General features: G+C 46.6%; 1 pseudogene; it reads left to right on the forward strand.

The window, feature by feature from the left end:
* Nucleotides 1-19,012, forward strand: part of LOC133763868 (Y-box-binding protein 1-like) — a 32,779-nt pseudogene extending 13,767 nt beyond the window's left edge.
* Nucleotides 19,013-26,275: the final 7,263 nt, after the last annotated feature.

Raw genomic sequence — 26,275 nt, forward strand, 5'->3', positions numbered from 1 at the left:
CAAATTTAGCCCCATAGCTAAGCATGTGGTCTGTCATGTGGTCTGTGCTAGTTAACGTTTGCAGGATGGACTGGGCACGTTACCCATAGATACTTCGTTCATAAAGGGTGGAACTTCCATGCTAGTTCAGGCCTATTGGAGTCTAAAGTCTTATGATGATATCTTTTTTATTTTTAAGATTTATTTATTTATTTGAAAGTCAGAATTACACAGAGAGAGTAGAAGAGGCAGAGAGAGAGAGAAAGAGAGAGGTCTTCCATCTGCTGTTTCACTCCCCAGATGGCCGCAACGGCTGGAGCTGCGCCGATCTGAAGCCAGGAGCCAGGAGCTTCTTCCAGGTCTCCGAAACCAGTGCAGGGGCCCAAGAACTTGGGCCATCCTCCACTGCTTTCCCAGGCCAGCTCTCTGGATCAGAAGTGGAGCAGCCAGGACTTGAACTGGCACCCATATGGGATGTCAGCACTGCAGGCAGCAGCTTTACACACTACGCCACAGCACCAGCCCCATGATGATATCTTCTTTTCAAGACTTTCTATTAAGTAGACATAAGATCTGGAGCATTGCTTCAGCAAAGCAGAACAAAACAAAGCGACAGGAAAACTCATTATCCAGGTTTAAATTGATGTTAGGAATCCTCTGGCATCCCTGGAGAACAGGTGTGCAGTGCTATGTTGGTGGTGAACACAGGGTTGGTGCTGCAGCACTGCGTAGAATGAAGTTCTTTGAAGATACCAGAGTAATTCTGTCCCTTTCTCCATCCTTCCATGGCCCAGACGGTCACTTGGACCAGAGGACACCATGCCTCCTGCTGCCTCCCTTCAGAGTACAAAGACTACAGAATCCTTGGAAGAATGTTCAGCCCAAGAATGCCATCTTATCCCACATAGTAAAAAATGAACAAATAACTTAATTTCCAAGCTCTGCAAGGTATTCTGAAATGGCTAATGGTGACCTTGAAGTGGTAGATGCCCCTAATGTGTTTATTTGGTTCCCACTCCCCTGCCAACAAAAGGAACTTACAGAGATTGACAAAACTGTATAATAATATAAACATTCTGCCTGCATCTGAAGGCAAGAGCTTCAGTGACCTGTCCTGAAATTAGGAATGTTTCATTGGCTCATTACGGATTTAGGCTGGTGTGTGTTGTATGTAGTGTGTGGATGTGCCCAAGTCACCTGACAGTTATACATAGGATCACCCGGAAAGATGAGGAGGCTTCCAGCTAAGACAACTTGAAGGGTGCGGCTCAAAAGTATCCTGTTAAACTTTCTGGAGTGCCTAAGTCTGACTTGGTGAGATGGGCTCCTGGCAACTTTTGTGCTCCCTGATTGCCCCAGAGGTGGGGGAGATCAAAGGATGCAGATTCTAAAGCCAGAGAAACCCCTAAGGGTAGGGCAGATTTCCCTAAAGGGTGGTGGTTTGTGCACTTGTAGCTTTGAAGAATGGGATCTTTAAGAGGAGTGTGCTCCAGCCTGAGGATGGAGATCAAAGCTAAGAACTGGGGTGGCTTCTGGGGGTGGCCCTAAGGAGTTCATGCTTTTCTGTTGGCTTCTGGGGCAGTCATTTGGATGTCTTTTTTTAAAAAAGATTTATTTATTTATTTGAATGGCAGAGTTACATAAAGAGGAAGAGAGAGAGAGAGAGAGAGAGAGAGAGAGAGAGAGAGAGAGAAAGAAAGAAGAAAAAAATAGAGGTCTTCCATGCACTGGTTCACACACCAGATGGCCACAGCAGCTGGAGCTGTGCCGATCTGAAGTCAGGAGCCAGGAGCTTCCTCTGGGTTTCCAATGTGGGTGCAGGGCCCCATGGACTTGGGCCATCTTCTACTGCTTTCCCAGGCCATAGCAGAGAGCTGGATTGGAAGTGGAGCAGCCAGGACTCGAACCAGCACTCATATGGGATGCTGGCACTGCAGGCGGCAGCCTCACCCCCTATGCCACAGCGCCGGCCCCTGGAAGTCTGTCTTTAATTCCCTTTAGTTATACTAGCTCTTGGCAAAGTCTTACACACCTGCTCATTGGCTCTTATTGTAGGTAGAAAGGGTTAGGGCAGTAACCTTGTGTGTAACCATCTCCTGATGCCCGTCCAAAGGAGCAGCATCCTCTGGGAAGGACGGTGCCCTGGTGGGCTGGCCAGTGATGTGAGACAGAGGTGACCCACACCGCAGCAGGAAGTGGGAAGGAAGGGTGAGTGAAAGGATGATCCCTCTCCCTCCCCCTCCTCCTCTTCTCCCTCCCTCTCAAATGATTTTTTAAAAAACTCCACAGAGACAATGGATGTGAAGTACCCAGGAGACAGCTTGTTGATGATTTATTTGTCACCATTGTATTCTATTAGTTAATGTCTGTAATGTCTGCAGAATTGTGAACTCCATGATGGAAGAGACTCTATCGTATTCATCCCTAGCAATTATTACAGTATACATAGTAAGCACTCAGTAAATATTTTTAGAGGAGTTAAATTAGGATGGCAAGTGGAAAGAGGCAATGCTAACAGATGAGTGATTGGTGCCCTCTGCCTTCTTCATCATCCAAAATGCACTTTTCTTGAATTGTACTTGTGTGTAATACCATCTGTCTATGCTGGGAGACATTATAAGAAATGTAGTATAAAATGTAGTTCAGTGTTATTGTGAGGGTGCAGTTGAGGATGGTTCTCATGTTAAACAGAATAACTTCATGAGGATATTCAGAACAATCTTTTTCTTAATGGAGAGTAGACTATAACTACTGAGTGTCATGTTTTATCGCAGGACACACTCAGATAAACAAAGATGAAGTTTTCATGCTTACAGTGGCCACCCCAGGTGTCAGAAAAGTCTGGAAACAGAACGAACTTACTTTTTTTTTTTTTTTTTGACAGGCAGAGTTAGAGAGAGAAAGAGACAGAGAGAAAGGTTTTTCTTTTTCCATTGGTTCACCCCCACAAATAGCCACTATGGCTGGCGCGCTGCGGCCGGCACGCTGCGCCAATCCGAAGCTAGGAGCCAGGTGCTTCTCCTGGTCTCCCATGCGGGTGCAGGGCCCAAGGACCTGGGCCATCCTCCACTGCACTCCCGGGCCACAGCAGAGAGCTGGACTGGAAGAGGAGCAAACAGGACAGAATCCGGCACCCCAACCAGGACTGGAACCCGGGATGCTGGCGCCACAGGCGGAGGATTAGCCAAGTGAGTCGCAGTGCCTGCCCGAACTTACTTTTGAACAGGATGTAGTCATCTTTTCAGACAATATGCTAACTTTTGTGGATCAAGGCCCCAAATAAGTGCACTATGGAATATCAGATTGTTAACAAAGGGCAATAAAGCTCACTGAAGAGACAAAGCTCGCGGAAGGGCAGTAACGTTCACAAGATGTTACCCCCCCACCATTCCTCCCTAGTGTCAAGACCTTTGGTGCAGGAACCAAGCTCAACCTCCCCCAGACTTCTTGCAAAGCAATTGGCAAAACAGAGAAGCCCCCAGGGCAGCTGGTGAAACAGACAGAGGAAAATCCCCAGTGGCTTCAAAAAAGCCCCCTTCCCAGCAGCTGCCAGCCCCGTACCTCCCACTGGCAGCGGCAGATTCCCTCTTCAGGCAGGTAAAACCCCAGCCCTACACGTGCCCTGTGCACAGGCTCTGCTAGAACAGACTGTCACCCCTCTGTGCTTCAATAAAGCAAACTGTCTCTGTTGAGATCGGTCTCTGTCTCTTTTTCCATCTCTCTTTTCTGAGAATACGAAAGGCCAGAACCCCAAAACATTCCAAACCTAACAGTTAATCTGAAAAAAAAAAAAAAGCATAGGAATTATACTAGCTTGTGTTATGAAAAAAATCTTTTAACACTGTGTGTATTTATTATATATATTTTTTTCAGATTAAGAATCAGATCCTCTGCCTAAAATTTAGAGGTATTTTACTTACAAAGATGTCTGGAAGTTGAGCATATTATTTAAAAATATAACTAACATACTGGCCGGCGCCGTGGCTCAATAGGCTAATCCTCCGCCTTGCGGCGCCGGCACACCGGGTTCTAGTCCCGGTCGGGGCACCGGATTCTGTCCCGGTTGCCCCTCTTCCAGGCCAGCTCTCTGCTGTGGCCAGGGAGTGCAGTGGAGGATGGCCAAAGTACTTGGGTCCTGCACCCCATGGGAGACCAGGAGAAACACCTGGCTCCTGCCATCGGATCAGCGCGGTGCGCTGGCCGCAGCGCGCCAGCCGCGGCGGCCATTGGAGGGTGAACCAACGGCAAAGGAAGACCTTTCTCTCTGTCTCTCTCTCTCACTGTCCACTCTGCCTGTCAAAAATACCAAAAAAAAAAAAAAAAACAAACCTAACATACTGTATAATAATAAGCTTACTTTATGTTTCCAGACTTAGAATGTCTTATCTAAAGCTTAGAGTCAAATTGGTGGCTCATCTCTAGTCAAGGATTGTTTTGCTGCAAGAAACAGGACCCACTCAAGCTAACTAGACCAAGAAGGGAGGTTCCTGGAGGAAATAGTATCACAGCACACTGAGAACCATCTCTCTCAGGAGACAGAATCTGATTAGTTCCATGCAGCCAATGTTTTACCAGCCAATGCCCCCAGTTCCTGGTTCAATCTGCAGTAACAGCAGACCAGGCTCACTACAATATAAACTTGGCCACACAGCAAGGGCAAAGGGAAGTTGTGGTTAAGACTGGCTTACATAAGTAATGTCTCTTACAGTCCCTATGTTTTAGGAGTCCTTGTAAGCTATCTTAAATATTCTACCATCTTTTAATTTTTATTTTCCCCCCTTTTTTTCTTTATATCTGACTGGGTTTTTTAAAAAGACTTATCTTTAAGCTCAAAAATTAATTTTTATGCCTTCTCAATTCTGCTATTGAAGATCTCAACTCTATTTTTTATTTCATTTATTAATCTCCTTAGCACCAATATTTCTGATTTATTTTTGTTATGACCTCTGTTTGCCAAATTTCTCAATAAAATCAAGAACTATCTCCCTAATGTCATTGGGCTGTCTCTTTGTATTCTCTTATATCTCATTAAGTTTCTTTAAAATCATTATTTTGAATTCTCTGCTGGGCAGCTTGTCAATTCCCATTTCTTTGTGGTCTGTAGTCAGATAGTTATATGTTCCTTTTTTTTTAGGATTTATTTTTTGGCCAGCGCCGTGGCTCAACAGGCTAATCCTCCGCCTTGCGGCGCCGGCACACCGGGTTCTAGTCCCGGTTGCCCCTCTTCCAGGCCAGCTCTCTGCTGTGGCCAGGGAGTGCAGTGGAGGATGGCCCAAGTGTTTGGGCCCTGCACCCCATGGGAGACCAGGAGAAGCACCTGGCTCCTGCCTTTGGATCAGCACAGCTCGCTGGCGCAGCAGCCATTGTAGGGTGAACCAACGGCAAAAGGAAGACCTTTGTCTCTCTCTCTCTCTCACTGTCCACTCTGCCTGTAAAAAAAAAAAAAAAAAAAAAAAAGATTTGAAGGACCCTTATGGGGGGAGGGACAAGAAACTAGGCCTGGGCAAATATCAGGGGCTTCTTAAGAGGTTAGATGTTCCCCAGAGTCTAGCGGGCAGGACGTTCTCTGAGAAGGAAAAGTCAATCCCCTTCAGAGAATCTCTAGGCACGCCCAGAGCAGAACTGCCCCTCCCCTCCGGGAAACCTCTGGGCGCACCCAGAGCAGAGCTGCCCCTCCCCTTTGGAGAGTCTCTAGGCGCGCACTTATGATGTCACTGTGACCGGCCAATCCTGTAACACCTCAGCACTCTCCCTCAGCATTCTCCGGTATGCTAATTGTCCCTCCGAACCAGCCAATCCCGTGCCACCTCTGCATTTTCCACCAGCACTCTCCACCAGCATTCTTCGCCAGCATTCTCCCATATGCTAATGGTCCCTCTGAACTGACCAATCCTATGCATGCGCATTAGGAATATGCTAATTCGTTGCCTATATAACCTGTGTGAAACTGCCGCTCAGGGCTCCTCACTGCCTGAGGTGGGGGCTCGTTTGCGGAAACGTTCAATAAAAACCTCGTGCTTTTTGCATCAACTGGTCTGGAGTCTGGATCTTTGGGCATCCTCCCGAGCAAGTGGGCATCTCTGCAACTGAGAGGTCCAACAGATTTATTTATTTATTTTTGAAGGACAGAGTTACAGAGAGAGAGAGAGGTCTTCCATTCACTGGTTCACTCCCCAAATGACCGCGACGGCCAGAGCTGAGCTGATCTGAAGCCAGGAGCCAGGAGCTTCCTCCAGGTCTCCCACCCGAGTGCAGGGGCTTGAGGACTTAGGCCTTCTTCTACTGCTTTCCCAGGCCATAGCACAGAGGTAGATAGGAAGTGGAGCAGCTAGGACTCGAACTGGCGCCCATATGGGATGCTGGTGCTGCAGGCTGGGGCTCTAACCCGCTATGCCACAGCACTAGCATATGTGTTCCTTTGGAAGCATCATGTTACCTTGATTTTTCGTATTTCTTCTGCCCCTTTGTTGTTTTTGGTGCATCTAGTGAGTCAGCTTTTTCTACCAATTTTATAGGATTATTTTTGTTGTAAAAGACTTTCTGCTGGTGATGTGCCCTAGGGTGTAGATGTTGCATTGGTTCCAGGATGCTTCAGGGTAGTATCTGTAGCTCCTTCAGCTTTAATCAAGTTGGTGATGTCTGTGTGTCTCAGTGGCCTAAGCTGCAAGAGTTCTGTGACTTCACTGCCAGTTATGATGCAACTCCCTTAGGTAAGGCAGGTTCACTGGCAGTTCTGGGTGTGGTGTGCCTGGCTGTAAGTGTGAGGTGCCCATCAGTTTCTAAGGGACACGTGAGGTAGAAACCACCACCCACTCTAGGCCCAGGTGGGTGTGATTCAGTGTGCCTGGTAATGGGATGGTTTACCCATCAGTGTCTGAAGCCGCATGGGAGCCAGGCACACTGGTGTACATAGATGGGCACCTGCCAGTGTCCAAGGGCTGCACAGGTGACTTCGTGGGGCTTCTGGGGGCCACCTGCTCAGGGAGGTCCTCCAGCTGCTTCCCGGGGCTGAAGGGGGGTGGTGAGGCTGTGGGTCTGCTTTACAGAGCTGCAGTGGGCGGTGCTTCTGAGAACAGCTGTTCAACAGCTGCTGGGGGTCACAGGAGGGAGGGTTACTTCCCAGGGACCTCGGGAGGCCAAGTCACTGAAGAAAGGCTGTTTGGCCTCTTCTCGGGGTTGTGGGTGAGTGGGCAGGACTGCTCATCAACTTCCTTGGGCTGCTGTGGGCCTAGTCACTCAGGGTTGGCCATCTGGTTGCTTCCTGGACTGGGGACTCCTGAGTGAGGCCACCAGGCTGCTTCTGGGGCAGAACGAAAGAAGGTGGTGTGGATGCCCAACTGTTTTCTGGGGGGCTTTTGCAGGCTGTAGGATGTGCTCCCTGGATTCTTCCCTGGGCCACGGGAGGGCATTCTGGAACTTGGTCAATGGAGCTGGTGGTGTGTTGGGGACAGGAGGTCTCAATATGGTTCCATAAACCAGAACCTGGGTGGAGGAAGGCACAATATGGGCTGAGCTCTTTCTCGGAGGCAATGCAGAGCTATGGTAACCCGATAGTCTCCCAGACTGCGGCCTGCGAGAGCCACAGGGTTCTCTCATGATAAATGCCTCAAGTGTCTATAGCATGAGTGGGGGTGGGGGTCTGGGCAGGGGAGTTTCTGTTCACCCTTTCCCTGCCGAGCAAGGCCCTCTAGGTTCAGGCTTGTTATCAAGACAACAAGAGATGCTCTGCGCTTAGTTCCCTTCTTAGTAATGCCACCATGTTTCTCCTATGCTTTGCAACATCTAGTCTTTGCTCACTTTCCTGTTCAATTCTCACACACCCAGTCTTCTGCCACATGGTGCTGCCCAAGGTTGTGGGGTGGTGGCAGGGGGTGATGGTGGAAGCAGTCACTTGGCTGCCTGGGTACTGACTTGGAGACAGAGGCTGTGGAGCCTCTGCCTGTCACTAGGTTTCACCATAGTGGACCTGGTACTAAGTTCTGGACTTAATAATACCCTCCCTCACCCAAGTGGGAGGTGTCTCTCTCCAAAGTATGCAGCTTGGAGCTGGGGAAGTGAAGTCATGGGCAACTCTTTTCTTTCTGCCTTCTTCAACACATCTTTTCTTACTGTTATACTAAAACCAGGCACTGTGGTATCTCACCTGCTTCCCCAGCTCTTGTGAAGGTACATTGGTGAGTGAATAGGTATTCAAATTTCTGTCTTTTGGGGGAGAAGATTGGTGGAGCATCTTATTCAGCTACCATCCTGACTCCCAAAAAGATTTTAATTCTCCAACTTAAATTTACAACAACCTCCACCTCAAATTATGCATAAAGGTGATGATCACTTAAAAAATCCTTAAAGAATGTAACTCTTGAGTTCAGTTGTGGAACTCAGCCAAGAGGCTTTTAAATTCAAGCGCACACATGGTAGGGTTGCATAATCACATTGAGTAAAGATCAAATCTGACAACAGGGAAGTCATTTATTAAAGAAAATCATTCAATGATCACAGCAGAATTGTTCGTTAAAGGTGATCGTAAACCATGGTGCAAATATTGATGTTTATCAACATTTTTATTATTGTCATTTTAAATGGATGGCTTAGCAGATTATTTTTCCGTTCTGGGGCCCCTCAACTCAGCTCTAATGAGCTGGCCTTATAAAATTACTGAAATCAGGCCATGCTGTAAAAGCTGGGGCTGAGCAGCCCCAGGAGAACATCTCAGCAAAATCAACAATCAACACATACCGTATTATTGGAAGAGGATAATATGCGGAACAGCAAAAGTAATGAAGCCACCTTTGGCAAGAATACACAAGTAGGTTCTTCTGGAGAATCAGGAGCAGGAAAAGCATTTACATTCTCAGTTTCCCAGCCACCAATGTGGGTGACGCTCTGTGCCCTGCATTCCCATTCACTTTCCAGTTGAGCTTTACCTCCTCCCAGCACTAGCAGACATCTCTCCTGACCCTTGGAACAGAAGAAGACAGCCCTTCCAGGCCTCTGACCAGCATGCGTGGGTGGCTTCCTCTCTCCCACCTGCTAATCACATGGATCTCGCCTAATGCAGCATTATCTTGCATCTCTGTGGTCAAGGCAATGAAAGCAGAAAGCAAGACTGGGTGGGTAGGGCTGCATCAGCATGTGAGCAGGGCACCCTCAGCTGCTACCCCAGCCCCGCCTGTATTTTCTGTGTGCTATCTACTCCATGTTCTTGCGTTGGATGCTCCCCAGAGTGTAGTGCGCCATGCTTGTGAGCAGCTGGTGGGGTCATCATCAGACTAGCAATGATAGCCATGGAAGTTATATTATCAAACTGAATAAAAGGGAACATATACAGCTATTTTTTTAAAAGGTTTAAAGGAGCATGGAATGTTCTGGAAGGAGGTTTCACATTCTGCATTTAGAACACACTGTAGAAGAACCTAGTTATGTACTGTGGCTTTCCTCTGGGGAGATGGGACAGGGTGAAAGGATGACTTACTTTTCACTGCACTGTGCTTAAATCCTTTCACACATTTTGGATTTTCTATCTTGTGTATTTTTCAAACTTAGGTTTTAATGGACCTTGGGCATCATCTAGCTGAAGCTGAGATCTAAGGTGTGATTTTTTTAAAAAATGGAATACTTAACAACTGTTTATCCTTTCTCCTAGAACTCCCTGAAGTCCTCTCAGATGGAGGCAACCTGTTCATTGCTTATGTTTGCCCAAAGAATTGGTGCAAGAGTAGGGAGCAGGTGGGACTAATGTGTTGCCTGCTGCTTCAAGTCCCTGCTTATGCACTTTCATACAGCAGCCCCTACAGTGCTCTGGCCCCTAGGGATTCTGTGCTCAACAACACCTACCTCTATTGAACTTTTACTAAATAGATAGCATTGTGAAGTGCTCTTCGTCTTCTGTTGCTATAACAGAATACCCTTGATGGTATAATTTATAAAGAAAAGAAATTCATTTCTCATAGTTCTGGAGGCTGGGAAGTTTGAGGTCAAGGAGCTGTGTCCTCCCATTGTGGAAAAACAAAGGGCAAGAGTGGCTGGGGGTCGGGGGTGGGACCGAACTAATGTTTTTATCAAGAACCACTTCTATGATTATCAGTGTTAATTCAGGGACCAGCGCTGTAGAACAGTGGGTTAAGCAGGCATCCCATATGGGCATCCCACTCTCAGCTAATGTGCCTGGGAAAGCAGTAGAAGATGGCCCAAGTACTTAGGCCCCTGCACCCACATGGGAGGCCTGGATGAACCTTCTGGTTCCTAGCTTCGGCCTGTTGTGGCCATCTGGGGAGTGAGCCAGCAGATAGAAGATCTCTCTCTTGTTTCTTCCTCTCTCTCTCTCTCTCTGTAACTCTGCCTTTCAAGTAAAATAAATAAATCTTAAAAAAAAAAAAAAAACCAGCATTAATTCATTCATGTGGGCAAAGATCTCATAACTCAATCACATTTTTAAAAAATAGCAGTTGTATTGAGATTTAGTTCATTTAGCATAAAATGCATCCATTTAAAGTATAGAATTGTTTTCGGCCGGCGCCGTGGCTCAACAGGCTAATCCTCTGCCTAGCGGCGCTGGCACACCAGGTTCTAGTCCCAGTCGGGACACCGGATTCTGTCCCGGTTGCCTCTCTTCCAGGCCAGCTCTCTACTATGGCCCGGGAGTGCAGTGGAGGATGGCCCAAGTGCTTGGGCCCTGCACCCCATGGTAGACCAGGAGAAGCACCTGGCTCCTGGCTTCAGATCAGCGCGGTACGCGGGCCACAGTGCACTGGCCGCGGCTGCCGTTGGAGGGTGAACCGATGGCAAAGGAAGACCTTTCTCTCTGTCTGTCTCTCTCACTATCCACTCTGCCTGTCAAAAATAAAAATTAAAAAAAAAAGAACTGTTTTCAAGTATATACACAGATTGTAAAAACCATCACCAATATATTTTTGAACATTTTCTTTATCCTTGCTTTTCTTTTTTTGCAGTCTTATTTTTGCTAAGATCTATTTTCAATTAACTTTATACACATAAGATTAACCCTATGCTAAGTAGAGAGTTAAAAGCCCTCACCCTCAATACTCTTGCCAAGGGATTAAATTTCCAATACATGAATTTGGGGGACAATTCAAACCATAGCATATTCTAAATACACAACCTAATTAATTCCTGTCTACAGATGTGAAAGCTGAAACTAAGTTAAGTGATTATATGGCTGTTCTGCACTAACGCTGGAATTCAAAAGCAGTAGTGTCTTAATTCTAACACAATACCCCCTTTCTCCTCTCTGTGTTACTTCTCTTACCTCTTTTCACTCATGCATTCTTTGGAGAGTTTTCCATGGGACAAGGTATTTCTGTCCACACCTTATGTCACCTTCATTCTTGATTGAAGGAAGGAACTATGGAAAGGAAGTCAGGGAAGATGGAGGAAGCAGAATTAGAATCAAACAACTAGGCCGGCGCCGTGGCTTAACAGGCTAATCCTCCGCCTAGCGGCTCTGGCACACCAGGTTCTAGTCCCGGTCGGGGCGCCAGATTCTATCCCGGTTGCCCTTCTTCCAGGCCAGCTCTCTGCTATGGCCCGGGAAGGCAGTGGAGGATGGCCCAAGTGCTTGGGCCCTGCACCGGCATGGGAGACCAGGAGAAGCACCTGGCTCCTGCCTTCGGATCAGCAAGATGCGCCGGCCGCAGTGGCCATTGGAGGGTGAACCAGCGGCAAAAAGGAAGACCTTTCTCTCTGTCTCTCTCTCTCTCTCATTATCTACTCTGCCTGTCAAAAAAACAAAACAAAACAAAAAGAATCAAACAACCATCAGGAACACCCAAGCACTCCTCCTCCCCCAACACATACACACAAACACATCAAAGTCATGACAAATGTAGATTCCGCCATTGAGAATTTTGCTTCTCTTATTCCTAGAACCTTACGTTTTTTTTTATTTGTTTTGTTTTGTTTTGTTGTTTTTTTTATTAAGAGAAAGATCTACCTGGAAGGTCTCTGCTTAGTAGACAGAAAAGACTCTTCCCTCCCATGGGAGGCCATTCAGGGCCAGAATGGGCATCATCCTGAGTGGGACAGAGACACAAAGGTTGAACGAGGTCAGGAACGCTCAGGAGGACAGGAGATGGAAGGGACATCTCTTATTCTGCTTGGGCTGCTATAATAATTGACCACTGACTATGTGACTAAATCAGCAAACATTGGGACCAAGGTGGTGGCTGAAAAAAATGCTTTTCACACTTTAAGCCATCTTCACAAAAGCCAAGGAAACCAGGTGAGAGATTAGAGTGTCTTTTTTGGTATAAAAATAAGAAAAAAATCAGTGAAGAAGGGAAGGGCTGCCATGTCACTCCTCTGCCATCTGGCCTAGCAGTTAAGTCGCCACATATGGGTTATCCACATCCCGTATCAGAGTGACTGGGTTCCACTTCTGCCTCTTTCCAGCCCAGCTTCCTGCTATTGTGCACCCTGGAAGGCAACGCATGATGGGTCAGGTACTTGGGTCCTCGCCACCCACTTTTTTTCTTTTTTTTTTTTTTTTTTTTTTTGGACAGGCAGAGTGGACAGTGAGAGAGAGAGACAGAGAGAAAGGTCTTCCTTTGCCGTTGGTTCACCCCCTGTTCACCCTCCAATGGCCGCTGCGGCCGGCACATCTTGCTGATCCGAAGGCAGGAGCCAGGTGCTTCTCCTGGTCTCCCATGCGGGTGCAGGGCCCAAGCACTTGGGCCATCCTCCACTGCCTTCCCGGGCCATAGCAGAGAGCTGGCCTGGAAGAGGGGCAACCGGGATAGAATCCGGCGCCCCAACCGGGTCTAGAACCCGGTGTGCCAGCGCCGCAAGGCAGAGGATTAGCCTGTTGAGCCGCGGCGCCGGCCCTGCATGGAGTTCTAGGCTCCTGGCTTTAGCCTTGCCCAGACTTAGCTCTTGCAGGCATTTAGGGAGTGAACCAGTAAATCAAAGATCTCTCTCCTCTCTCTACCTTTAGATAAATTTTTTAAATAAACAGTATATTAAAAAAAAAGAAACCTAAAAATAGATCTACCACATGACCCAGATTTCTCATTCCTAGGTGCATAACCAAAGGAAATAAAATCAGCATATGAAAGAGTCTTGTATTCCCATGTTTATTGCAACATGAATGAATAGAATATTATTCATCCATCAGAAAGAATGAAACTTAACATTTATAGCAAAGTGAATGGAAATGGAGATCATTATGTTGAGTAAAATAAGCCAGGCATAAAAAGACAAATACTGAATGTTTTCTGTTACATGTGGAACTAAAAAAAAAAAAAAAAAAAAAAGTTGATCTGAACATAGACTAGTGATTGCTATAGGTTGAGAAGGGTGGGAAGAGGGGGATGGAGGGAGGTTGGAAATTGGTACCAAAACAAAGAAGTAGGGGCTGGCATTGTGACATAGTAGGCAAAGCCACTGCCTGTAGCACTGGTTTGAGTCCCACCTGCTCCACTTCTGATCTAACTTGCTGCTAATACACCTGGAAAAGCAGCAAATGATGGCCCAAGTGCTTGGGCCACTGCACCCATGTGGGAGACCCAGAAGAAACTCCAGGCTTCTGGCTCCTGACTTCAACCTGGCCCAACCCTAGCTGTTGCAGACATCTGCGGAGTGAACCAGCAGATGGAAGCTCTCTCTGTCATTCCCTATTTCTCTGTTGCTCTCTCTCTCTGTGTGTGTAACTCTGCCTTTCAAATAAATCTTTTCAAAAAAGGAAAAAGAAAGAAAAGATAAGGAAATAGAATGCCTCACTGCCTTGATTGGTTTATGCTTTATATATGTGTTGAAATATTTTACTGTGTGCCATAAAAAAGTATACATACTACATGTTCATCCTTAAATTTAATTAAAAGTTTAAAAAATTTAATGGAATAGGCAGAGTGGACAGTGAGAGAGAGAGACAGAGAGAAAGGTCTTCCTTTGCCGTTGGTTCACCCTCCAATGGCCGCCGTGGCTGGCGCGCTGCAGCCGGCGCACCACGCCGATCCGATGGCAGGAGCCAGGTGTTTCTCCTGGTCTCCCATGGGGTGCAGGGCCCAAGGACTTGGGCCATCCTCCACTGCACTCCCTGGCCACAGCAGAGAGCTGGCCTGGAAGAGGGGCAACCGGGACAGGATCGGTGCCCCGACCGGGACTAGAACCCGGTGTGCCGGTGCCGCAAGGCGGAGGATTAGCCTAGTGAGCCGCGGCGCCGGCATTAATGAAATAAAATTTTAAAGGATATTTATTTATCATAGTTTTGGAGACTGTCAAGTGCTGGTTTCAGGCGCCAGCAAATCAGGTGTCAGGTGAGGCCTGGCTTCCTTGTTCGCATACTGCTGCCCTTTCATGGTGTGCTCCTGTGGCAGACAACAGAGCAAGAAGCAAGTTCTCTTGGTATCTCTTCTTAGAAGGAATTCATCCTATTCCTGAGGGCTCCATCCTCATGATCGTAGCTAGCGCTCCTTGCCTCCCCCAAGCCCCACCTCTCAACACTAGCACTTTGGAGGTTGGGATTTTAACCAAGGTGTTTGGGAACAGGGGTAGGAGAGGGACCATCCAGCCCATGGCAGATTTTTTTTTTTCCTTCAAAATTTATGAAGTAGTTATAGAAATAAGAAAGTTCATCATTTCCCAGTCCTTATCCCCTGGCTACTCAATGGCCTGAAATTAAATAACTGAATTACCATCCTCGTCCCAGCCATCCTAATAAGCCATGCCACAGGGGAAACACAAAGTACAAGCAGAGCCTACGGACTGGGAAAAAATAACCAGAGAGCTCCGTCTTTGGTGCTCACACTCAGAAGCTGTTGCCACAGCCCTGCAAAGAGACACACACACAGCTGAAGTCACAAAACTATCTAGATAGGTATCTTTATATCTTTTTAAGTTTCCTACAGCTTGTGTCCCAGGCAGAAAAGATGTTGTTTTAACTTCAGATGGAGGACTAGCTTTAAAGGAAAATGTCAAAGGATTTAAACAGCTTTCTGAATAAGGCAAAACTCAACCTGTCAAGAAGATTCATATTATTGTTCTTATTTTCCCTCACCCTTCTATCTCCTTTTTTTCCCTCTCTGGCTATATCCCCTGATGGTGTCGTCCCCTCCCCCCAATTTTTCCTACTTTCCTTCTTCACAAAAGCCATTGGTCAGGGCAGCCAATAACCCTGCTTCCACGGTATCACAGCATTTGAGGCACTGAAGGAATAAATGCCATACCTCATTAGAAGACTGTCAGCCTTGGGGAAAAATCCAAGCACAAGAGCTGGGAGTGGACTCCCTGCTGCTGCAGCGCAGAGCTGCAAGGGGGGCAGGGGATGGGAGGCTCCCTTAATCAGCTGGGTTGACGGTAACCGGTATTTCAGCACTTATGTGGAGGTTAGCACCATCAACTCAGGCGTGCAGGCCTGCAGCAGTTCTCAGGAAGTATTGTCTCATTAGGATATGTTGGAAGGACATACAAGTAAGGTCTCTAAATCACGCCGCTGGTTTGTAAGCCACTGTGACCCTCGTGTCAGAGACAACAGAAGCAAAAAGAACCTGGATAATTTTCAGAGAGCCCATCTTTGTGCATCTGAGCGTCCACATGGCAACTGCAGGGAGGGACAGGGCTGGGGTGATGGTCAGGAGTCTGGATTAGGAGTCAGGCAAAGTAAACAGCACCTGCTGTTTGCCAACTGCACGCTGAGCAAGCTGGCGGTCTCGGCTCTGGCAGCACTAAGGCTGCTGGGGAGGCGGAATATGAAGAACACACGGCACGTTAAGCTGCATACAGCAGTAAGGGTAAGGTTAAGAATATGGTAGGAAAAACTTAATCTGCTTGGATGGGTAGAAACAGCCTTCTAGCATCCCAGAGCTTCCACAGTCTTCCAACCCTCCCAGCTGTCTTCCCTTCTCACCTCTCAGCTCTTGTCTATGGCCAAGGGCCCACCCATATGCTGACATTACTCCTGCCAACACCGCTGCCCAGCCAAGATTCTTCATCCTGGGGACTCCCAGTCTCTCCCTGACCCTGGCAGTTAGTAGCCCCTTGGTCATTTGTGGTTTTCTGGGCTCCTTGTTTGTAGCCTCTTTCTGACTACAATTATCCACCTACTTCTTATCCTCTCTCTAGATTTTGAGACACCTGACTTCTGTCTGCTGCTCTCCACTGATATCCCAGTCTCACAGGCCTTTGACTCACTTCCACCTGGTGTTGTGTCTAATGTTCAGGCCCCAGATACTTCCTTACTCTCCGTTTGACTTGATGGAGTCCTACTCTTTGCTTTGTTGGACCTAGCATTCACGCTCCAGGTTAAGTGAGTTAAATTATAACCATGAGAAAATAACAGAATTTCCTCTTGCTTTGATGTGTTAGCCTTATCTAGGTGCAATGACCCAGCCAGTCTTTGTAAGGTTTGGAAGCCAGAAAAAGTTCTCCCTGGTTCTCAGAGCCAACCGTATCAGAGTGAATCTTTTCCCCTTTCTAATTACAAAATTAATTAGTCCCCCAAAGGAAGTCAGCAAGTGGTATCACAACTTTCAAGAACTCCAGAACAAGTAAAACCTTGCATTTTCAGGAGATTTTGAAAGCTTTTTTTTTTTTTCTGATCCTTTGCATGGCTGAGGTCTGCAGTGAGGAGCTAACAAAGGGGAGAGTGCACCTCAGCTGCCCTCTTTCTGTTTCTCCTGATCTGTCTACCGGATGTGAGAAGACTGGGGGTGGAGCACCATTAAGGAAATGCTGTGGCCTCTCCCCTGGATTAGAAGCCTCTAGGATGCAGACAATTGCTGACTTCTCTTCATGCCCAGTGTCTGACACATGGTAACAGCTCAATATGGTTTGGGAGTTGTTTGTCCCCCAAAGGTTCATGTTGTCCTTGGTGTGACAGTGGGAAGGGTGGGGCCTTTAAGTGGTGGAGCCTAGGGAAATGTTCTTAGGGCACGCGCTTGGAAGGAATATGGGACTCCGCTTGTTCTCTAGTCTCTGCTGAGCCATGTGATCCCCTCCTCACCACCTGCTCCCCTCCACGCTGTGATACAGCCAAGGGGGCTCTCACTAGAGCTGAACTGATGCCAGCGCCACGCCTTTGAACCTTCAAAATCAAGCAAAAGAAATTTTCCTTTATAAAGTTAGCCTGACTCAGGTATTTCATTACAGTAACAAAAGCAATCTAATACACAGCTTGATTCAGTTTTTTTTTTTAATTTATTTATCTATTTGGAAGGCAGAGTTACACACAGAGAGAAGGAGAGGCAGAGAGAGAGAGAGAGAGAGAGAGAGAGAGAGAGAAAGAGAGGTCTCCCAACCCCTGGTTCACTCTCCAAATGGTTACAATGGCCAGAGCTGTGCCAATCCGAAGCCAGGAGCCAGGAACCTCTTCTGAGTCTCCAACACTGGTGCAGGGGCCCAACGACTTGGGCCATCTTCTACTGCTTTCCCAGGCCATAGTAGAGAGCTGGATCGGAAGCGGAGTAGCAGGGACTCAAACTGGCGCCCATATGGGATGCCAGTACTGCAGGCGGTGGCTTTACCTGCTAGACCACAGCACTGGCCCCTATCATGTTTGATGAACAAATGCAAAGGACAGCTTTGTTCCAATTGTGGATCTTACAGGTTAAATATTCCTTCAGTTAATACTCAATGGGTTAAACTCAATTGTGAGTTCGATCGGTAGCGGGAGCGGAGAGCGGACCCCAGAGAGCCCTGAGCAGCCCCACCACCACCGCCGGCCTAGTTACCATCACACCCGGGGAGGAGCTGCAGCTGCCGCAGCCAGCCCCAATCACCATCACTGCAACCATGAGCAGTGAGTGAGGCCGAGACCCAGCAGCCGCCTGCCGCCCCCGCCCTCAGCGCCGCAGAAACCAAGCCCGGCACCACCTGCAGCGGCGCAGGGAGCGGTGGCCCGGGCGGCCTCACATCGGCGGCACCCGCAGGCGGGGACAAGAAGGTCATTGCAGTGAAGGTTTTGGGAACAGTGAAATGGTTCAATGTAAGGAACGGATGTGGTTTCATCAACAGGAATGACACCAAGGAAGACGTATTTGTACACCAGACTGCCATAAAGAAGAATAACCCCAGGAAGTCCCTTCTCAGTGTAGGAGATGGAGAGACTGTAGAGTCTGATGTTGTTGAAGGAGAAAAGGGTGTGGAGGCAGCAGATGTTACAGGTCCTGGTGGAGCTCCAGTGCAAGGCAGTAACTATGCAGCAGACCGTAACCATTATAGATGCTACCCACGTCGTAGGGGCCCTCCACGCAATTACCAGCAGAATTACCAGAACAGTGAGAGTGGGGAAAAGAATGAGGGGTTGGAGAGTGCTCCCAAAGGCCAGGCCCAACATCGCCAGCCCTACCGCAGGCGAAGGTTCCCACCTTACTACATGCGGAGACCCTATGGGCGTCGACCACAGTATTCCAACCCTCCAGTGCAGGGAGAAGTGATGGAAGGTGCTGACAACCAGGGTGCAGGTGAACAAGGTAGACCAGTGAGACAGAATATGTATCGGGGTTATAGACCACAATTCCGCAGAGGTCCTCTCGCCAAAGACAGCCTAGAGAGGACGGCAATGAAGAAGATAAGGAAAACCAAGGAGATGAGACCCAGGTCAGCAGCCACCTCAGCGTCGGTACCACCGCAACTTCAATTACCGACGTAGACGCCCAGATAACCCTAAACCACAAGATGGCAAAGAGACAAAAGCAGCCGATCCACCAGCTGAGAATTCGTCCCCTCCCGAGGCTGAGCAGAGCGGGGCTGAGTAAATGCCAGCTTAACATCTCTACCATCATCCGGTTTAGTCATCCAACAAGAAGAAATGAATATGAAATTCCAGCAATAAGAAATGAACAAAAGGTTGAGCTGAAGACCTGAAGTGCTTGCTTTTTGCCCGTTGACCAGATTACTAGAACTATCTGCATTATCTATGCAGCATGGAGTTTTTATTATTTTTACCTAAAGATGTCTCTTTTTGGTAACGACAAACGTGTTTTTTAAAAAAGCCTGGTTTTTCTCAATACACCTTTAAAGGTTTTTAAATTGTTTCATATCTGGTCAAGTTGAGATTTTTAAGAACTTCATTTTTAATTTGTAATAAAAGTTTACAACTTGATTTTTTCAAAAAATTCAACAAACTGCAAGCACCTGCTAATAAAGGTCTTAAATAATTAAAATAAATAAACTCAATTGTCACCGTGGCTCAATAGGCTAATCCTCTGCCTGCGGTGCTGGCACCCCGGGTTCTAGTCCCAGTTGGGGTGCCAGATTCTGTCCTGGTTGCTCCTCTTCCAGTCCAGCTCTCTGCTGTGGCCCGGGAGTGCAGTGGAGGATGGCCCAAGTCCTTGGGCCCTGCACCCACATGGGAGACCAGGAGAAGCACATGGCTCCTGGTTTCGGATGGGCGCAGTGCGCCAGCTGCAGCGGCCATTGGGGAGTGAACCTGCCTGTGCAAAAGGAAGACCTTTCTCTCTCTCTCTCACTGTCCACTATGCCTGTCCAAAAAAACAAAGAACAACAAAAACAACAAAACCTCAATTGTCATTAATAGAGGTTAGGGGGCCCTTTTCTGCAGTGTTGGCTGGAAAGACCTAGAATGCTTAACTAAAGGGACAATTCTCATGCTGTTTAGGCAACACATAATATTTGGCACAAAAAAAAATACTTTGGATCCAACCAATCTGAATGGTTCTAAGAGCTGAGTTTGGCCTCGCTATTCTTTCTCTGCTCCCTGGGTCACCTTGTGATCCTTCTCCTGCATGTGTTTCACCACCACCGACTTCCTCAGGTGCTGGATCATAGACTGTGAACCTCCAAAATTATAAACCTAGATAAACCTGCTTCACAGGTGACTTCCCTCAGGTATTTGTGACAGAGACAAAAAGCTAACAGACACACCAGGATTTAGGCATTTTCTAACCTCTTAATGATCTCCAGGTCACAAGTCTCTACACGGTTTGGTCTTAATGACCAAAGTTGCTTGCCCAGACTTGGCTGCTTCCTGGTGCAGACTGACCTTGGGTAAAACTGTAAAGATACCCAAAGTTGTGACTCAACTCAATATCCTATGGCTTGTCCTAAACCCTCTACACCACTCTCTGTCATTGTGGTAGCAAAAATAAGAGGTTGAAAATTTTTTCCTTTAAATATCCCAGGCCTGTAGGCAATAGTCCTTCTCTTGTCTCTGCCTGCAGGGCAGGCTTGACACATGAATCCAAGTAACTGGATTTCCTATTCCAAAAAGTATTCCTGTGGAATGAAAGTCTTTGTTCCTTCCAATTTGAGGTGGAAGAGTGGGGAGAGATGTATGTAGGGTGGTGTGTGTGCCTGTATGTATGTCCACAAATACATATACACTAAGGCCTCGCCCAGTACCTTTTACATTCAACAAATACGTCATAAGCACTTTTACAAAAACAGAATGGGATGGGTAGTGACTCTCACTTAGACTACACATTAGGATCACCTGACAGGCTTTTGACATGAGCCAGTGTCTGGGCTAGGACCTGGGGATTAGTATTTTTTTAAAAAAAGCTTCTAATGTAAATCCAAGATAAAAAATATACTATTCTAAAACAAGGACGCATATATCATTATGGGGAAAAACAATAAGTGCTCAAAAGATGGATTTGCCTTCCAGCTTTGCCACTTATACTATGACCTTAGACACATCACATAAATTCTCCAAAATTGAAAATAGAGATAATGTTATTTGGCTTAAAGGATAGTCACAAGGATCAAAAAAGATAATGTGAGTGAAAGTGGTCTTTAAATCATAAAGCACTGTGCAGTTTTAGCTCTGAAGATGACATTGTCTCAGGTTAGCTGCATAATTGGTCTACAACCTTTGCAAGACTATATGGGACCTGGGGGTGGACTGGAGGGTCTGGACGTGGGTGGATAAAAGGACGTGACATTGACTGTAAAATGACTTTGCATTCTTTCTCCAAATGGGAAAAGAGAAGACATTTCTCTGGCTCAAGAATCCATCAAACGTCAAGGCAAATTGAAACAGCAAGTTTCTCACCATCCCGAGCAGTAATTTATCTGATATGTAAATAGTTGCTGAGACCTCTTATTTTGCAATACAGTTTCTATTTCCCAGATTGGGCTTCCTCTGGCTTCTACAATACTCCCCCACTGGCCCGTCTTTCAGGTGGATTGAAGTAGTTCATTATTCTAATCATGCAGGTCTTGGGTATCAGATTTAATTTAGCTGCCTGTGCAGTAAGATACTGGGATATTTTCAAACCTTTAGCCTCTGGCACCGTAAATCAGCCTGAATGTCAGCCAAGAAAAGTATTGAGATGTGAGTTAGCCTTCTCTCTACAAATACCATTCATTACTTATGTAATAAGGAGAGGAAAAACCACCATGAATGTTGTATTTAAATCCTACTTTGAGGTAGGTCATAAATACCAACAAAGACGAATCCAGGAGGTTTTCAAAATGCTGCTATGGCTCCCCACTGCCTTCCGTGCTCAGATGCTCTGTCGCATGCTGTCGCCACCCATCATTCCAACACCTCTTCAGTCATTCGTTCTCAACCTTGGCTGGATCATTTATGAGTTGGAGAGAAATGAAAACCTCAGGCCCCAGCCCAGACTTGCTGATTCAAAGTCTGCATTATAACCTGTGACTCCCGCAGGTGACTCTCAGGCACGTTCATGTTTGAGAAGTCCTGTCTGGCAAAGTCATCTCATCAAAGTCTCCCAAAGCCATTCAGCAGTGACTGTGCCCCCTCACATACACAGATGTGGTGACTGAGACCCAGGCAGGCAGCAATGCCGTGACCAGGTCAGGACCACACAGTTGCTGCCTGGCCCCAGATCTACTGATTCTGAGAGCAGAACACTTCCTGCCTCACCACCTGGGCCACGTCGACTGTTATTTTTCAAACCGTCACTGAGGACACAGCCTCTGTCATTTCTTTTGCATCTTCTTCTGCACAAAGCATTTTCCCAGAGATTAGTCTTAACAGATTAACTGCAAACCAAAGGAAAAGAGAGAAACTGTGTCCAGAAACTAACGATGACGAAAAGTAAGACTTCCACTGATCACAGCCCTTTCAAGGAAGCCAGAGAAAGGCTTCAATCTGCGGATTTCTGGTAACCCTGGAAACCTATACCTTTGTAGCACAGGGATGCATTCCTCAAAGGGCTGGGATGAAGATTAGTAACATAATTAGACAGAAGGCAGATGGTACCCTCTGAGAAAGAAATCAATACACACACAGATGCAGAATACCAATATAGGGATGTTTCCCTGCAGCCAGACACCATTGCCCTGTCCTAGGTGGGGCCGGACAGCAGGGACTCTGATGACAGGGCTCTACCATCTGGCATTTTTGCCCGACTTGATCCAGGCTGTGCCAGAGCCTGAAGGAGCAGCACCACATGAAGAGGGAGTATTGCAGTGGGTTTTGTGACCTTAGATAAGTCCCTTCATCTTTCTGGACCTGTTTCTACATCCATAGAATGGGGGCTCATGAACCTGCTCAGACTTTTTGAGTTTGGACTTATCCATGTGAACGTGCTTGGGAAATCACAAAGGCTGGTGGTAAATTCTAACAGGTGCTATATAACTTCTAGCTTTGTCTGGCCACGCAGGCACAACCCCCTGAGACCTAGATGCCCGCTGGCATGCTGAAAGTGGCGTCTGTGCAGAAGCCGTCAGCTGCTGGGCTGCCTGTGCTGGGTCAGGCTAAGGATGTTTAGAAGACGCCAGGAATAAATGGGGGAAGGCCTCCTAACAAAATGGCTTCCCCACTGTCCAGCTGCATTGCCTCATACTCCACGGTTACGGCAGTACTTCCTTAGCCAATGCTTTGTCCCTGGGAAGCTACTTCTAAAACTGCTCAATTGAGCATGTTTATGGAGTACAGTGTGATATTTCAATAACCGTATACCATGTGTACTGATAAAAGCAGGATGATAAACACTGTCATTATTGGTTCAGTAGTAACCCCTTGTCATTACTGTGTTCAGAGCCTTTGAGCTTTCCCTAGGAGAGGTAACAGATTAACTGGTTGGTTACCAGTCATTTATGCTTGAGCCTGGATTAGTCCATCCACAATTCCTCATGTACAACTTTAAAAAAAAAAAAGATTTATTTATTTATTTGAAAGTCAGAGTTACACAGAGGGAGAAGGAGAGGCAGAGAGAGAGAGAGAGAAATCTTCCATGTGCTGGTTCACTCCCCAGTTGGTGGTGACAGCCAGAGCTGACAAATCCAAAGCCAGGAGCCAGGAGCTGCTTTTGGGTCTCCCATATGTGTTCAGGAGCCCAAGGACTTGGGCCACCCTCCACTGCTTTCCCAGGCCATAGCAGAGAGCTGGATCAGAAGTGGAGCAGCCGACTAGAACCGGCATCCATATGGGATGCCAGCACTGCAGGCAGCAGCTTTACCTGCTATGCCACAGTGCTGAGCCACCAAAGTCATTTTATACTTAAAATCTAAAAGGGGAAGAAATGCAAGCTATGTTTGCATGATCCAAGTCCCTGTTTGTGCTGATTTTTTCCTGTTTATAACAGAGTTTAGCTTAATATTACTCAGGTAATGGAAAAATTAACAAAGCTAATGAAACATTGACCATCACTCTTCGTAAATCACTTATCCCAGACAAGTAGCTCTCTGCAAGTCTCTTTTAATTGTACCACTTTTTATCAAAATTCTTTAAAGCAGGCTAAAAGGCTTTTGTCCAATAGAAGATACTTATTTGAAGAAAAAAGCATTCAAGGTCCTAAAAATGGGAAATGTGCCAGAACACTTCAATGGTGCAACATGCTGCCTTGGTTTCTGTGTCTGGAGAGCTGAAGACAGGACAGCAAGCAGACAATACAGATCTAAGCAAATGCAAAATGGATAGTTCAGAGTGCGTCGATGGACTCTAAGGAGTTCTGTGCCCCAAGCCTACACCTTCACGAACCTTGAAGTCAGTGAGCTCATCCATGTTGCAGCCAGTCACTGATCCTTGAACACAAGCAACTCAGAGTGTCCCTGCAACCACCCTGGATCCACCCTTGCTCTAAATTCCTAGGCTCCTCCAGTTCTGGAGTCTTCCCTTTCATTCCTGGCCATACTCTCAGGCATTGTATTCAATTCCTGAATTGAGATCCCACATGTGGTCCTCAGGAATCTTGACTCAATGCAGTAGATCGGATTGGCTCATTTCCAAACGCTCGGATTCTCCTTCCTGTGAGAGGATGATAAAAGCCTGCCTGGTCCAACTCCAGTATAGCCATGGGCTCATGTGGCCAATGTAAAGAAGGCAGTAGTGCCACTAAGAAGCAGGGCATGGGTTGCCATCTCTCTTCTTCCCCTGTCTCAGTGGCAAGAAAGGATCCCGGAGAAGGCTACTTCATTAGCCAGTCCCAGCACGGAGATGTGGAATGGAGTTGCAACTGGTCCATATTGTAAATAAGAGTGAGAAATAAGACTATTTAACTGAGATGTCAGAGAGTCATTTGTTATGTAGCATAACGGATTCATACATCCGTGGACTTATCAGTTGTATAACTTCAGACAGACTACTTGATTTGAATCCAGTCCCAACATGCCATGATCTTCAGAAGGGGTAGAGAACACCATCAACCAGGGCAAAACAATGTACTCTCTGACGATTTCAGTAAGTGGGTAGTGACATGTAATGTTTTCTGTCCCTTGATTTCACCAGTCTTTCTGGGTAAAGGCCCTGACAAAATCTCATTCCAGAATCTAACACCCTGCTTGATACCAGGTCCCCTTTGGGTTCTAGTCATTACCATGTGAGAAGGTCATGGGAGAAGGTGGACATGGGACTCTTTCAGACCTTGTAAAATGAAGTCACTTGGGACCTGCACTGTGGTGTAGTAGGTAAAGCCGTTGCCTGCAGTACTGGCATCCCACATGGGCGCTGGTTCAAGTCCTGGCTGCTCCACTTCCAATCCAGCTTTCTGGCATGGCCTGGGAAAGCAGTAGAAGATGGCCCAGGTTCTTGGGCCTCTGTACCCACTTGGGAGGCCTGGAAGAGGCTCCTGGCTCCTGACTTCGATTGGCACAGCTCCAACCATCGTGGCCAATTGGGGAGCGAACCATCGGAAGGAAGACCTCTCTCTGCCTCTCCTTCTCTCTCTGTGTAACTCTGACTTACAAATAAATAAATAAATCTTTAAAGAAAAAAGGAAGTCACTCATCTGACTGACACAGGCTATCTACCCATCTAGTAACTTACCAAACTCCATTCCATGCTATAAAATTGAATCTCTAAAAACCCAGCAGCTATCATTAAAGGTGTTGCTTTTTATGTCAAATTTTCTTCAAGTCTGAATTTTCATTTCTTCTCTTTATCGCTTTCCTAACCATGGAAATAAGGTGGCGAAGTCAAAAGAATACTGCTTTTCAGTCTGACAAATGTGGATTCTGATTGCATTACTTTCCCCTAGTGTCACCTTGGGGGATGTTTTTACCCTCTGGGGACTTTACCTCCTCAATAGCAGTCTGGGACTGCTATTCAGAGATTGCCATTGAGGGCAGGGTGGGTCTGACACTGAGTAAGGAGCGCTCCAGAAGTGGGGGCTATTCACTGTTACCACATTTACCAAGCCTTGGATTGTCTTCTTATTGATAAGAGAGAAATTCTAAGGAGATAGATGAGTAATTGGGGAAAGCATTTCCTTCCTTATGCCAATGTGTTAAAATAGTACAGTGTTTCCCTCCTACCCTCAGTATCCCTGCTCCAGGAGACAGTGGCCCTTGAGGACAGAGATATGATATAATATTATTTGCCATTTAAGTATCTATCAAATGTCCTGCAATACAGTAAATGTTCAATACACATTGTTAAATAAAATAATGCATGAATGGACTTGAAATCGTGAGTCATACAAAATAATTCACCACTACTTATTCTTTCCACTTATTTCTCTTTTGTTCTTCTGCTCACGTGTCAATCCTGTACTCACTTGTGGCAATCATCAAAGGAAGGAAAAGCGAATGCTTGTGTGCATGAGCTCCTCAGAAGATGAGTGCTCTTTCAAACCAAATGTGTTTAAAAATGTATTCTGTTAGGATAAAAATTCTACAGGAGAGATCTTCCGCCTCTGTGGCTAGTTACTGTTCATTGTTCTTTAACTCTGCTATGCCCTGAGGGGTTCAGCAATGCACAGATTGATTCTGCTGTGCTGGCTGATTTTTATTGTGTTCAGGGTGTACACAATTTATTAGTAGGAGTTACAGCCATTCAGTGACTTAAATTATACATGAAATCACAATAAAAATTTTAAAAGGTAACAAACATCGCTGCCCACATTCCATTTTGTAGAAAATGAAAAATAACAAGATTTGGGGTTTGTACTCAAACAGATCCCCAATCTTCTTACCT

The sequence above is a fragment of the Lepus europaeus genome, chromosome 7, assembly GCF_033115175.1.
Source record: "Lepus europaeus isolate LE1 chromosome 7, mLepTim1.pri, whole genome shotgun sequence".
NCBI lineage: Eukaryota > Metazoa > Chordata > Mammalia > Lagomorpha > Leporidae > Lepus > Lepus europaeus.